Below are 12,815 nucleotides of genomic sequence, written 5' to 3'. Positions count from 1 at the left end.
CGTGGGCCTTTGTCCTAACTATAGGATCGCCCTCTTAGCCTGATCCCGAAACAGAAGCGCCACTACCAGGCTGGCCTTCCGTGCGCCTGACGGGTTGGCTTTCTATTCGGCCGCATTTGCCTTGAAGCTGCAGCCTGGTTTGGACTAGATGACCCGTGGGGTCATTTCCAACTGAGCGTGCACCTACACCGGTCCTAAATCGAAGCGCATTCATCAAATGAACTTTCGCCCAACCCACACGCGAACTTCCTTCCGGTCCCAACATGATCTATACAGTATGTCCAAGGGTCCCAGCAATATGTGATCAACCCGGGATGCGAGGGATTGATCCTGGCGGCCCATGGGCTGCCTGTACCACTGAGCCCAGCTTCCACGCCGGCCTTTATACTAGGACAGAAACCCCCACCAGCTCGGCAGGATTGGCCCCCAAACAAAGATTCTTAGGATGGCACCTTCCACCACTCCCCGCAGCCCAAAAAGCACAAGGGAAAAGGTGCATTGGACATCACAGGGCGCTGGCAGGAAGGCCTAAGGGTTCGCCGCTGGCCAATTCGAAGTCCCCTGCAGCTGCGATCCGATTCTGAAGCGCATTGCATTCGGAACAGATTGCTGGTGCTTTGGCTGGATCGGCTGCGTGTCCTTTCTTCATTCCTTTTTCTGGTCTGGAAATCTTTATGTAACACTGGGGGATAGACTTCCTTACAAGGAGCCCGACTAATCCCTAACAGAAAACCCCAAAGGAGTGTCACAAAGCTCTGAAGCAGTTTAGAGCGTCAGGCATAAGTTCTAGGTCAGGGGTGGGTGCGCGCGTGCACGCGCATATACATGCACACACACACACACGTATGCATATATGTATACGCACCAGGGAGCACAACGAAGCTGTGGGATGCGGGTGGTAGACAGCCCTCCCTCGCCTCGCCTGTTAGATCAAGATCTGGTTTGCATCCCGATCCTCCATTTATTCATTCAGAAGTTAAATGGGTTTTAGCGGGACCTGTTCCTGGGTAAGAGTGCTGGGGATCGCAGCCGTAAGTGAACCAACGGGGAGACGGTCCCTAAGAAGGAGAAGTGGGGAGCAAGGCAGCTACTGAAAACCACGTAGAAAGAGAAGCTACCCTTTCTCGGCAGTGGGCGGTCTCCCCGACGGGTATTTCTAGATGTGTGGGTGCATCAAGGACGACTTCTTCCCCACGCCCCCCTTTTCAGAGATCCGCCGCAAACAAAGCCCAGAGAAACCTTTGCCAGCTCCCGAGAGACGGACGCGCGGTTCAATCAAAGCTACAGCGACTTTCCGGCGTGCGCGCTTCTTTCCTGACAAACAAAAGTATTCACTCCGAAAAGTGTGTTCCCCCACCCCACCCGCCCTGGTGTTTTTGCCTTTAAGGGAACAGGATGAAGGTGCCGAGGGGAGACCCACAAGTGTGTGTGGGGGGGGGGGTGTTACTATGCGACTAAAACTATTCTGATCCTCCCCCCGCAATCCCAGACCACGTTACCTGCTTGACGTTGCCTGCAGAGAGAATTCTGCCCCGGTTTCAAAGGAAAGAAGATCTCCACCGTTTTCCCCATCACTTAAATCTCGTGGGTTTCTTCGGAACATAACTCACCTTCCCAACCCCCACTGTTTACTCAGGAGAACTATCCAGTGGATTGTGTCCTCAAAAGTGTGAGCAGGGGGTAGCTTCCTTGCCCTTCAGAAAACATTGCTGGACGAGGGAACACTATTAGGTGCGTAGAGAAAACTTCGTTTTCTCCAGAACTTTGAGGAAAAGGGGACATGTTCGGTGTCGTTGTAAGAAAGGGGCCTTAAAGCAAGATGTTGATGATTATTCTAACACCACCCTCTGGGCCAAAAAGTGCGATGCGGCCTGGTCTCTGTGTAAAGGTTGTGTCAGCCCTCTGAAATGAAAAGCAGCGCTATGGTCTTCTAGGTCCAATTCATTTCTGTGGGAAGGAGAGATGAGCGAGGGCGCCATTCTTCCATTGAAATAAGCGGCACTTAACTTGGGGCTTAACTTTAAAACGAACGCCCTTCGTTTTAAAAATTGATTAGAGAAAGGTGGGGAGGGGAGAAGAGAGATATAGAAAGGATCCGCTGGTCCTCTTTTGAATCGCGGTTGGAAGAAAACCTCCACAAAATATCAACTCACCTCTTACACCTCGGTGTTTGAGGTGTTCAGTGATTCGAAGTGAAAGTCCACGCGCAGTTTGAATTTCTCTTCCAATTTGTTTTAATGATCGACTTTTAATAACTGGACAGCTTTACACACTTATAAAATAAAATAAAATTTAGATCCAGACCCCTCTGAAGGCAGCATCGGTTGCTTGGGTGCGAATATACAGTATAAGCCTCCTCTTCGCCAGTGCTACAAACCAGGTAGCCATCCAAAAGTACAAATTGGATTTTCCCCCTGACTGGAGCCCTTCCATAAACAGAAACCTAGGAACCAAGTGATAAAGGTTGATTTTTATTGATAACTGAGCCGTGGGCAGAGTGGGGGTTTTGTGCGTGTGATCTGGAGCCTCAGGTAGAAAGACCCAGGCTTCGACTTTGGACGGTCACTGAGAGTCGGCGGCTCTGCTACACCTGGTAGCTCTTCTCCAGAACTTCACACACACACACACACACACACACACACACACACACACACACAAGTCCAGGGACATCTCTGCGTCCGCCGTGCCGAAGATGCTGCGTCATAATTAAACCTGCGGATTTTCCTGTATACACAGAAGGAAAGAAAAAGGAGAAAAGATCTTCCTTTTGTGCGGGTGAAAGACCGGGGGGAAGGGAAGGGCAGTCGTAGTATGAGGATCCAAGAGGAAGACAGAGGCAAAAGAACACTCAGAATCACAAATCATCGCTGTGATGTTTTTTTTAAGCATTGTTGTTGTTGTTGTTGTTGTTGTTGTTGTTGTTGTTGTTGTTGTTGTTGTTGCAAGGGCCGTCCTCTGGACAACACTCCACAGACCACATATTATGGTAGAGTCGCTTCTATGGATCAGCCAGGAGGACCTTGTTTGGTAGTGGGATCTGACTATAATGAAACATATTTCTTTTTCTTTTTTGGATGGATGGATAGAGGTAGGCAGGCAGGCAGGAGCGAACAAGCCAGCATGGCTGGCCCACGTCCACGTGCGCCTCGCCTCTCAGCCCCTCCAGTGGTCACGGGAAGGTGAATTATCTCCCGGCCCCGGTGAGCTTCTTGTTGTCTAAAATTTCTTATGAGCTCAGCTCTAACTACTGTCCGCCGTGACGTCACCGGGGCAGCCCAGCCAATAGGAGAGGCGCTGGCGCTGATATTAAGGGAAAGTTAGTGCAAAGCCAGGCACCCTCTTTTTTATTGTCGTTGACATTTAAACTGTGTGGCAGATTCTTATGTAGAAATTGGCGATCAAACCTGCCACTTAGCGACTCTCAGAGGCGCAATTGGGAACCCGCGGATCATGAGCCTCTGCCTGCCCTCTCTCTAACAGGTAAACATTTGATGCTCTTTATCCAGGCGTCGGGGGGAGTTGCCGGATTCCTCCTGAAACAATTGCGGCTGCGTTTGTTTCTCCCCTTCTCTGCCTCGTCTAGATTTCTTCCTTCCTTCCTTTCCCGTTCTTTCTCTCTCTCTAACCTCCTCGTTTCCATTACCAAGCCCATGATTTATTTATTTATTTTTTTAAACTCTTATTTCCGCCCCCCTCCCATCTCTCCCAGCCTTGTGCGGAGTGTTAATTACAAGCGGCATAAAAGGGGGTCACGCTGGCTCGTGACCAAGTGCCAGGTTCGACGGGGCGCGCACAGAAAGCGCAGTGCCAACAGGTGGGAGGAAGGAAGCGGGCGCGGGGCAGAGAGTTGGGCTTTGGCGTGGCTAGGCAGACGTGAGGCTTGGAGCAGCCCTGACCTCTCCCCGCTTGGGCAACCGAGGCGCCTTGTATGGAAACACCGGCTCATGTGCTCGCTGCCACCGGTTTGGGGATGTGTGGGGAGAGGCATGGGGTGGGTGCGCGGGGGGGGGGGTTGAGAGAGGAGGAAGAAGTTGTTCCTTGACCTCGCCCACGGCCTCCAGCCCTCGCTAGGGCGCTCCCGAAGTTCAGGCAAGGGAACGAAAGAATGCGGCTCGCATACTTGGGTAGCATTTTCAATCCCCAGACCGTGTGATTTGAGCTTTCCTTGGGAAGACCTAATAATTAACGATTTCCACTGAGGTAGAACGAAAAGGGGCTTCGGATTACGCACGCCCGGCTCGCCTTGAGCTTCTGGGCACTTCAGAAGGGACTCTGCAACGCAGAGACGTCGGGGGCGTTTGGCGCAGACAGATCCTCGGGTCCGGTGGATCTTTCGGGGTTTTGCGAAGTTTGGGGCTGGTTTTTTGTTTTCTCCTTCCCCCAGTCTGACCTGGAGTCCTGCTCCACTCCACTCTCCGGTCAGTTCACTCACGTGCCTGGTAACCACTTGCCAACTGGGGTCTGTTTGTGAACCGGCGCATATCCACACCCCTCTCTCCCCATCCTGGATGGCTCTGCTCGCGGCGACTTCTGCGCTTAGGCGAGCCGGGAGGGGCTGTCCGTTGGGGCACCCAACAACTCTGGGGCGTCCCCACGTTTCCAGCAAGGTAATGTCTCGGCTAGATCATTGTTCCCAGACTGAAGCTGTACCAAGGAAAGAGTGAGCGGGAGGGGGTAAACAATCCTTTACTAAGGCAACCTGCGAAGCGCGCTTTTTCGCGCCCGATCCACAAACCACTTCAGCCGAAATCGACACGTCTTCCGTTGGAGTTAAAACTGACGTTCCTTTCTAAGCACAGGTAAATCGGCCCAGTAAGACTTACTCCGGAGTAAAGGAGCTTTGGGGCCTTAGCCGGAAACGTCGGTGTTTTCAAGGCAGTCCCTTAGAAATCCATAGGATTTGTTTCCAGGTGATGTGTTTAATGCTAGGCTGTATGTAAAAGTATACTGCTAAGTATTCATGGTCTGCATAAAATGCAGTCGGTGTATTATAAGAGGTGGAGAGAGAGAGAGAGAGAAGAGATTGCTGTTTTTCTGTTGCGCCTGTCATCTGTTGCCGTCAGGTTAACTGTCTCTAAAACTTTCTGCTTTGGGAACTGCTTCCTGGATCCGCGCGTTTAACTTCCTTTGAGGTTGCGGCGTGGTGATGGTTTTCTTTTCCATTAGGTTGCTCGAACGTCTGAAAAGGTGTGCAGAAATACCCTGGTTGGTGCCTGGTGGAGCCTCTCGTTGTGCTTTTGTTTTTGCTTAACTCTGGATGGTTGGTTTGTTAGTGGAAGAGAAAGCAAGGGGAATTGTACGGTGCATTTAAGTTCAGAAACGCAACTTCAGCCGCACAATCGAGACTCCAATCTTAGGCACCCATTATTTGTAAGGAAAAGTTCTGTTTCAACAGATTGGACTTACTCGTGAGTAAACAGAGCTTGAGCTGCGCCGGGAGAAGTCCGCACCGCACTTCCTGAGAAGTAAAACTCGGTATCCTACGCGCACGGTTGCTTGGGAGTAAATTCAAGCAGCTGGAAATAGAAGGGCGCTTAGGATTGCAGCCCAAGGCAGGTAAATTGTGTTTTAGATTCTTCCTTCTCCTTCTTCTTCTTTGTACTTAATTAGAAAAAAGGGATTAGTAGGATAATGGCTCTCCCCTCCCTCCCTCTCTCTTTCTCTCTTTTCCATTCACTCTCCTGGATCAAGCTGTAAGATTTCGCCTTCCCAGCCCCTCAGCTCCTACACCAAATCCCTTAAGGTGCTTTGGCACCAAAAAAAAAAAGGGGGGGAGTCCACTTTAATCTCCACCGGTAAATGGACATTCTGGGTGAGTAATAAATCAGACACCCAGCCTCGCAGGTCCTCCTCCCTAATTAGAGATGTTTATTGGAGATTGTGTTTATCCAGCTGTCACGACGAGAAAAAGCTGTGACATAATTACCTCTGACCACATAGTCTTTTATACGCATATCTCGTTGACATCCAGCACCATCGGTTCGCATTAAAAATGACAAGATCCAAATGTTGATTTTCGCAGACGGGATAATATTTCTCCACCTTTACCTTAATTGAAACTCAGCTCGAGGGGAGGGACGGGCTTGAGCGTCGGGCCAGTCCATTAAAAAAAAAGAACCCCCCCCCCATTCAACTTTTCCCCTTCAGGATAATTTTAAAAAATAAAATAAAATATTTTTTAATTAAAAAAAATCTGAGTGAGGTGGTGTTGAGGAACATACCAAATTCTTTCCGCCCGTTTTGATTGCAAACCCACTCCAAAGTTCTTCGTTCGCAAACAGGCACAGGAGGGGGGGGGGAGAGAAAAGTGAGGAAGGAAAGGATGGTCTAAATTGGCATAGGCTTTTCAGGTGCTGCCTTCCACTCTCTCTCGAATTCCGGTGGTAAATAGAAAGGCAGCGGGGGAGACAGAGAGAAATAACTACACTGGTTTCGCTTTGAGGTGAGCCAGTGCTCCTTTCTAGGCGCGCAGTGCCGGGCTGGGTCCGGCGTGGGGTTCTCGGAGGCTGCAGTTCTGAGGGTCTCGCTGCCTTTGCTGCAGTTGTTTCTCTGGCAGCGTTTGTGAAACCATCTGCGTGTTTCTGTTAGGCGGCGATGATAAGCTAAGAATTGCTCTGTAATTGAAAATATATTTTTTGGGGGGGAGTCTGGCTTGACAAATATCAAGGGGGCGAGTCTTTTGATCCTTTCTGCCGCTGTGTTCTCTAGTCGCTAATAAAACTCGCATTGAGCTCCTTAGCGCCTTGATTAACAGGCAGATTAACTGTTACTGGGGTTTGGAACAGCTTGTCCCAATCAATAGTGTTTAAAAAGCCCGTCAGGATGCGCTTTGCTGGCGAGTCCCCGCTCCCCTTCCGCTTTTCTTTTGAAGGGGGGAGACTTTTCCAGCAAGTCCCTTCGAAAAATCTACCAGACCAAGATAAATATCAAACCTTTCCTGGATGAAGGAGGGGGGGAAACATGGATGTTGCCTTTTCTTTCAGAGTCCATAAATTGAGTCCTTTTCTTGTCCCCTCCCCTTCGCCTTTATTTTTTTTTTAATCCTTCGACACAAAAGGTTGCGCCTTCTTGCAAAACGCCCGACGTAAAAGAGGTTAAATCGATTCCAAACTTTTTGCAGATTGCTCCTAAACTCGCCAAAGCTCCATTTAACTCAATGTCCGGCGCATTAGAGGTTTCAAGCGCTCTTTCTCCATATCCGACTCGGCATTCGGTGTCCGGGAGGCAAACGCATTGTAGTCTAACACGTCAGGGTTTGTGTATCTCTTCAGTGGGAGACTGAAGTGGACAAGAGGACTTTAAGCATTTTTCTGGGTATTAAAAAAAGGAGGTTCGCGAGCCAGATATTAATACAACAAGACGATCCAGGAGCACTGAACTGAGCGACTCCTGTTCCTAAGGAAGCGGAGAAGGGTAGAATTTTTTTATTATTATTTGTCCCTGACAAATAAATACCTACTTCTGCAATCAATGGCAGTATCGGGAGAATGAATCTAATTTAGTCACATTTCCTTGATATGTTTGCTTTCTGCGAGAAAGTAGTAGAGATGTTAGCTGTTTCTTTTAAGGGGGTGTAAGGGTTTTTTTGGGGGGGTTAAATTGCAAAGGATTATAATTTTTCAGTTGTAATTCTCTCATCTTAATATTAACTTTCCGAGTGATTTTGAATCCACTTACTGAACACCTGTGCCCTTCACACACACACACACACACACACACACACACACACACAATTCAAGGCAAAGATAAGTTTAATCCAAAGGCAGAGTGACTAATGCACCTGACACTGGTACATAAGGCGAAGGAGAATTAATCATATTCTCCCCATTCCATCCGTCCCCCCCAAAAAAGAAAAAGGAAAGATATAAACCAGAATCCCTAGAGTTATTTCCCACCGCAGGAGTATTCGTAACTGCTCAAGACATTTCTGATCAATCCACTCTGAATCCACCAGACGCTCAGAAGAATGAGCCAGACTCTGTTGTAGTAAAAACAGGAAGTGGCACCTTCGAAATAAAGCCTAACAGACGGACCGCGGCATAAGCTTTGGTGGTGCAGATCCCTCTTCCTCAGAGGCAGGAAGTGTTATCCTCAGTTAGCACTCAGTTTACAGACAAACACGTCGTGCATCAGACTCCGTTGGCTCCCCTCCACACAGAGCTTATGCCACAATAAATCTGTTTGGCTTTCAGGTGCCACAAGACTCTTCGTTGCTGTTGCTGCCCGTCTGGTGTTCGTTCTTGCCAAATTAGAAAAGGCGCAAGCTGCCATCCTAGGTGCGCGTCTTTGGGGAGTAAATAAGCTTCCCCCCGCCCCATCCATCCACGATGACATTTCCGAATCTACGTGGAGTGCACGTGTCTACTTAGAAATCCACTTGGGATCCGGACCCTTGCTTCTCAAGTCCTCTGGTTGCGGCGGTCCCTCCAGGTCTGGTGGGCAAGGTGCTAAGGTGCCAACCTGGTGAGCATCAAATGTATTTGATTCTCCGTTCAGCGCTTATTTTCCCTCTTGTGGTCAAGAGAAATCCCTGGAGAAAAGGGCCATTTCTTTCCCCCGCAGCCAATCTACCCTGGCGCGCTCATTCCTCATTTCCACTTCACATGCAAAACTGGTGGGGGTAATCATCCCTTACCCCGCAAGAAGGACGCTTGAGTTTGCCACCCCACTCGCGACCATTTCCACGGCCTCATCCCTCCTTGCTCCATCGTGTGCCTGCCACTTTAAGCAAGTTAATTCTCAAGTTCAAAGCTGCTGACAAAAGACTAAAAAAAAAAGGAACAGGGCAAAGGAGTTTGGGGTTTCTCGTGTTTTATTCTGTTTTTGTTTTGTTTTGTTTACACCTGTATATACCTGGGGGAATCCAGAACGTGCCTTTTTAAAAAAAAAACTTGTGTTGTTGTTTAAAAACAAAACAAAACAGAGCAACCCAGAGTTAAAATGGCGCCCTTCGAGTTGTGGCTCAACTTGGCAAGGACTTTTCCCCCCTCTGGTCGTTGGAGAGCAGGTACTATTTCAAAGGCTCCCGGGGTTGTCGCTGGCAGCGCTCGCCCCCAGACGCTGCTTGCGAGAGCAAGTTGAGCGAAGGCGAAGGGCGTCGCTCCCTGGCCGACGTGCGCTCTCGCTGCACGTGAGAACCTGCTCCCCTCGCCCGGATCTCCCACGCGCGCGTCTTCTTCCATCTCGATTCTCCCAGCCGGATCCGAAGCGGGCTTCTTCTTTCCACGGCTCTTACTCCTAAGCAAGCGCGCCTGGCCCCATTCCCTCCCCCTCTGCCCCGCCTCCTTTACGCTACTCCAGGACTCATCCCAAGTTGTGTTTTTTTCCTCTCAAGATTTTTACACTTTTCTCCCTCGCTCTTTAAAACACACGCACACTCACACACTCTCACTTCGCCCTGCTCTGTCCCTCCTCCCCTTTTCTCGCCTCTCCGCGTCTTCGCAGAAATCCCACTTTCCTTTCTCACACCCCCATTCTACACGCCTTGTCCTCTTCCTCTCCTCTTTCTCTTTCACACATGCACATTGTCATGCAGGCCCTCCGCTCCGCTCCTGTCTTCCTCCTCCTCCCTCCCTCCCTCCCTCCCTCCCTCTCCTCGGCCCCTCCTTCCCTTTCAACTTTTGCTTTCCTTGCTTCGGAGGCTCCCTCGCCTGCCCTCGGCCTCCCGTCTCCAACGTCCTGATAAATCAGCAGCAAAGCGAGGCACCCAATCTTTTTCTTCTTCACCTTTTGTGGCACTTTTTTCTCTCTCCTCCCCCCTTCTTCCTTTCTTCCCAGACTTGCTTCCTCTCTCCTTCCATTCCCATCTCTGCAATGACGTCAGATTATTCACCGTTTCCCTCCCCTTATTATTTCCTCCCCCCCCCCGCAGTTAAAAAACAAACAAAACAAAACTAGCGGGAGGGGGTGGAGAGGGAAGGGGCGCAAGGCCCACTGTGCCCTGGGGGAAATAGCAACAAGATTACGGCTTCTTTATTCTGAAGGAGCAGCATATAAGGAGGTGCTAATCCAAACGAAGGCTAATTGAATGGTTGTAAAAATGAAATTTGCCTGAAGATCTGGACGTGTCCGTCCCCCCTAAAAACAAGCGTCGTGAGTTCTTCATTTTATTCTATTTTCCCCACCTTTCTACCCTGTTGTTTTGCCTTTTTTGCGTTTCCACTTGAGGAAAGTATTAAAAAAAGTTTGTTGGACAAAAAAGAGAAAAGATTCGTCTGATTTCCAGAAGACTAGAAGTCACATTAAACAAAACAAAAAACCCCAGGATCTCGGGGATTATTTTTGTTATTATTCTTATTCTCTTTGCGATCTTTTTTTTAAGAGGGAGAGTTTTTTTCAGACAACAGGAAGAAAAGAAAAGAAAAAGATTTGCAGAGGACTAGCTTGAAGGAGCGGGGTCTTTTCAAGACACTTTGCTAAACTATCCCGCAGCGGCAACTCTATGCGGTGAAACCCGCGAGGCAAGCGAGACATTGGCTTGGTAATCTATGTTTTCTTCCCGTTTTGATCTCTCTGCAAAGATCTCCTTTGGCGCACTTTGAAAAAGCTTGCGCCCGCTGAAGTCAACAGCAAAGTTCCCATGGAGTTGAATGGAGCAGGACTGCCGTGTAAGATTTAGCCATTGATAGCGGGGGCTTTGCAGAAATTAGCAGGGTTCCAATGTATGGGAGACACTTCAAAAATAACAGTAGGGCAAAACAAAAGGATAATAAATTTAAACACAGAACTAAAATCGTCCAAACACTACACACACACACACAGTCCTACACCTCTATTAGTAGCAGCATCTCAGCTATGAGAATTCTCAAGTTTCCTACCTACCTTTCAAGGGGAATCCTATTAGAATGTCCCCGTGTGGTTGGTTTTTTCACCCCAGCTTTCCATCATAGTTATTCGGCTCCGATTACATTGAAATAAAAAGGATATTTCCAGCAAGTGTGGAGGGGGGTGCAGCTCGCCTTAGGCCTGAACTGGAGGTAAAAGAGTTGTCCAACCCACCGGATCTCTTTCCTTCAGCAAACTGAAGTGGCCTGGGTTATCGATGCGGGCTGCAATGTGGGATAGAGAAACAAATAAAAAATGGGGGGGGGGCAATGCCCGGGTGGGGAAAAATCTGGATCAGCAAAGGAAAGAAGAAAGGGAGGGGGGGAGAGAGAGAGTGGTCTTCCTGAGTGGCGTTTGCAGAAGAATGTCTCAACCCTCCCAGCTAGGCTGGGCAATTCTCTCTGACTCTTTCCCATTTGCTGCAAAAAAAGACACCAAAAACTTTGGAACCGGAGGCCTGGGAAAAAAGAGGGGACCGAGGAGAAAGTCCTGATTTTAAATCCCAGCCTTTCTTTGCTGCAGCCTCCTCTCTTTCCCCTAAAAAAATAAAATAAATAGAAAGCAAGGCCCATAAAAGCGCAGCCCCACACATTAGTGGTAATCAGCATCAAGGCAAATTGGCACAAGAAGGAAGGAAAGAAGGAGGGAGAGAGGGAGGGGGACACAGAGAGAGAGAGAGAGATCCACACACATCCCAGAGAGGAATCGCCCGGTAGTCTCTTAAGAGCCCATTTTGTGCTATTAGGGGCCGCGGTAGCTTCTCTGCAGGGCTGGAGATGACAGTGCATGACGGCCTGGCAGCCCATTATCCAGCTCCTATTGAGGCGTCCTTTCACTCCCATGCAAACTCCTTGGCAGAGTCGTTTGTCTCCTCATTGTACTTTATTGAAGAATGCAATGGTTGTCAGGGCCCTCATTCAATCGCCAGCCACTTTATTGATGAGCTCTGACTTTTAGCACTTTTCACATGTCAAGAGAAGTCAAGTGTATGCGGGGCTACGACTTCATTTTATGCTTGGCGCGTTCGTGTCCCACCCACCCCCACCCGAAACCCTTCCCCACTTTTTTTGCCTCTTGGAATTTCTGGGGCTTTTTGCCTTCTTTCCTCCTCTCCCCCCCCCCCCGTCGCCTCCCTGCCCCCTCCCTCTCTCCTCCTTTCCCCTTCCCTCTTTGTGCAGAAGTTCATCTCCCCCACCCCTCCCCACTCCCCGCCTCCCAGACCACTCGCCATAAACGATCGGAACACCCTGAGCTCAAACTGGTGCTGCCAGTGTCACCTTAAATGCAGGCGCGGAGGGGTTGCTTTGGAGTGTACTGAGGTGTGTCTTAATACTCCGCCATTCAACAAATGAACTTGTGGTGGTGTGTGGTCAGAGAAGCAAAGTCATTTGCTTTCCTTCGGCCCCTGATTTCCCTGGCAGGAGAGAAAGAGAGGGAAGGAGGGAGGGAAAGAGAGAGAATCGCCCTGCGCACATGAGTGAGCTAAATCTGGTGAGAGCAACACGCAAAACCCCCTCTCCAACACACACACACACACACACACGCCGACCCTTGCGGTGGAGATATTTTAGCACTCCTCCTCTCTTCCTCCCCCTCCTTGGAGTGTCTGCTAGAGAGAGGTGGGGGGGGGAGAGAAACACAACAGCACTTGGTCAACAAACGGCACGTGGAAGAAGTTTGGGTGTTTGGGAAAGGACTCTTCAGGCCCCTTCACGAAAGTCCTCAATACACAAAGTAAAGTGTGTATTTGCTCTGCACTTTCCAGGCGGCGGGGAGAGAGAGTTTCCTTTCTCCATCACATTTCGAGGAGAGAGAGGGAAGGGGGGAGGGGGAAAATACCCACACACCCAACTGTGGACTTGGCTACCTCCAGGCGATTCCCAGTTGACAAAGCGCCTGTCTCCCAAATATTTATGTCGTTACCATTTGAATGTTATTTTTTCCTTATCTCCATTGTCTGCTGGGAGCGAACTGTTTAAATGCAAATAGTT

At 49.4% G+C, this 12,815-nt stretch overlaps 1 protein-coding gene across 4 annotated transcripts in view; it reads left to right on the top strand.

Annotated features, from left to right (window-relative positions):
• Positions 1-3,295: 3,295 nt before the first annotated feature.
• PAX6 (paired box 6) overlaps positions 3,296-12,815 on the top strand; it is a 42,552-nt gene continuing 33,032 nt past the window's right edge. For 2 of the 4 annotated variants that reach the window (XM_081175807.1, XM_081175801.1), the window contains exon 1: positions 3,296-3,480. The gene's annotated coding sequence lies outside the window, so the exon portion shown is untranslated. Of the gene's footprint in view, positions 3,481-4,384; positions 4,608-4,673; positions 4,800-12,815 lie in introns of those variants that run through there. The other 2 variants (XM_081175803.1, XM_081175804.1) reach the window with 2 other exon arrangements.

The sequence above is a fragment of the Podarcis bocagei genome (assembly GCF_964188305.1).
Source record: "Podarcis bocagei genome assembly, chromosome: 1".
In the NCBI taxonomy this organism is placed as follows: domain Eukaryota; kingdom Metazoa; phylum Chordata; class Lepidosauria; order Squamata; family Lacertidae; genus Podarcis; species Podarcis bocagei.
Note: the sequence above shows the minus strand (reverse complement) of the source record. Positions and strands in the feature narration are given on the sequence as shown.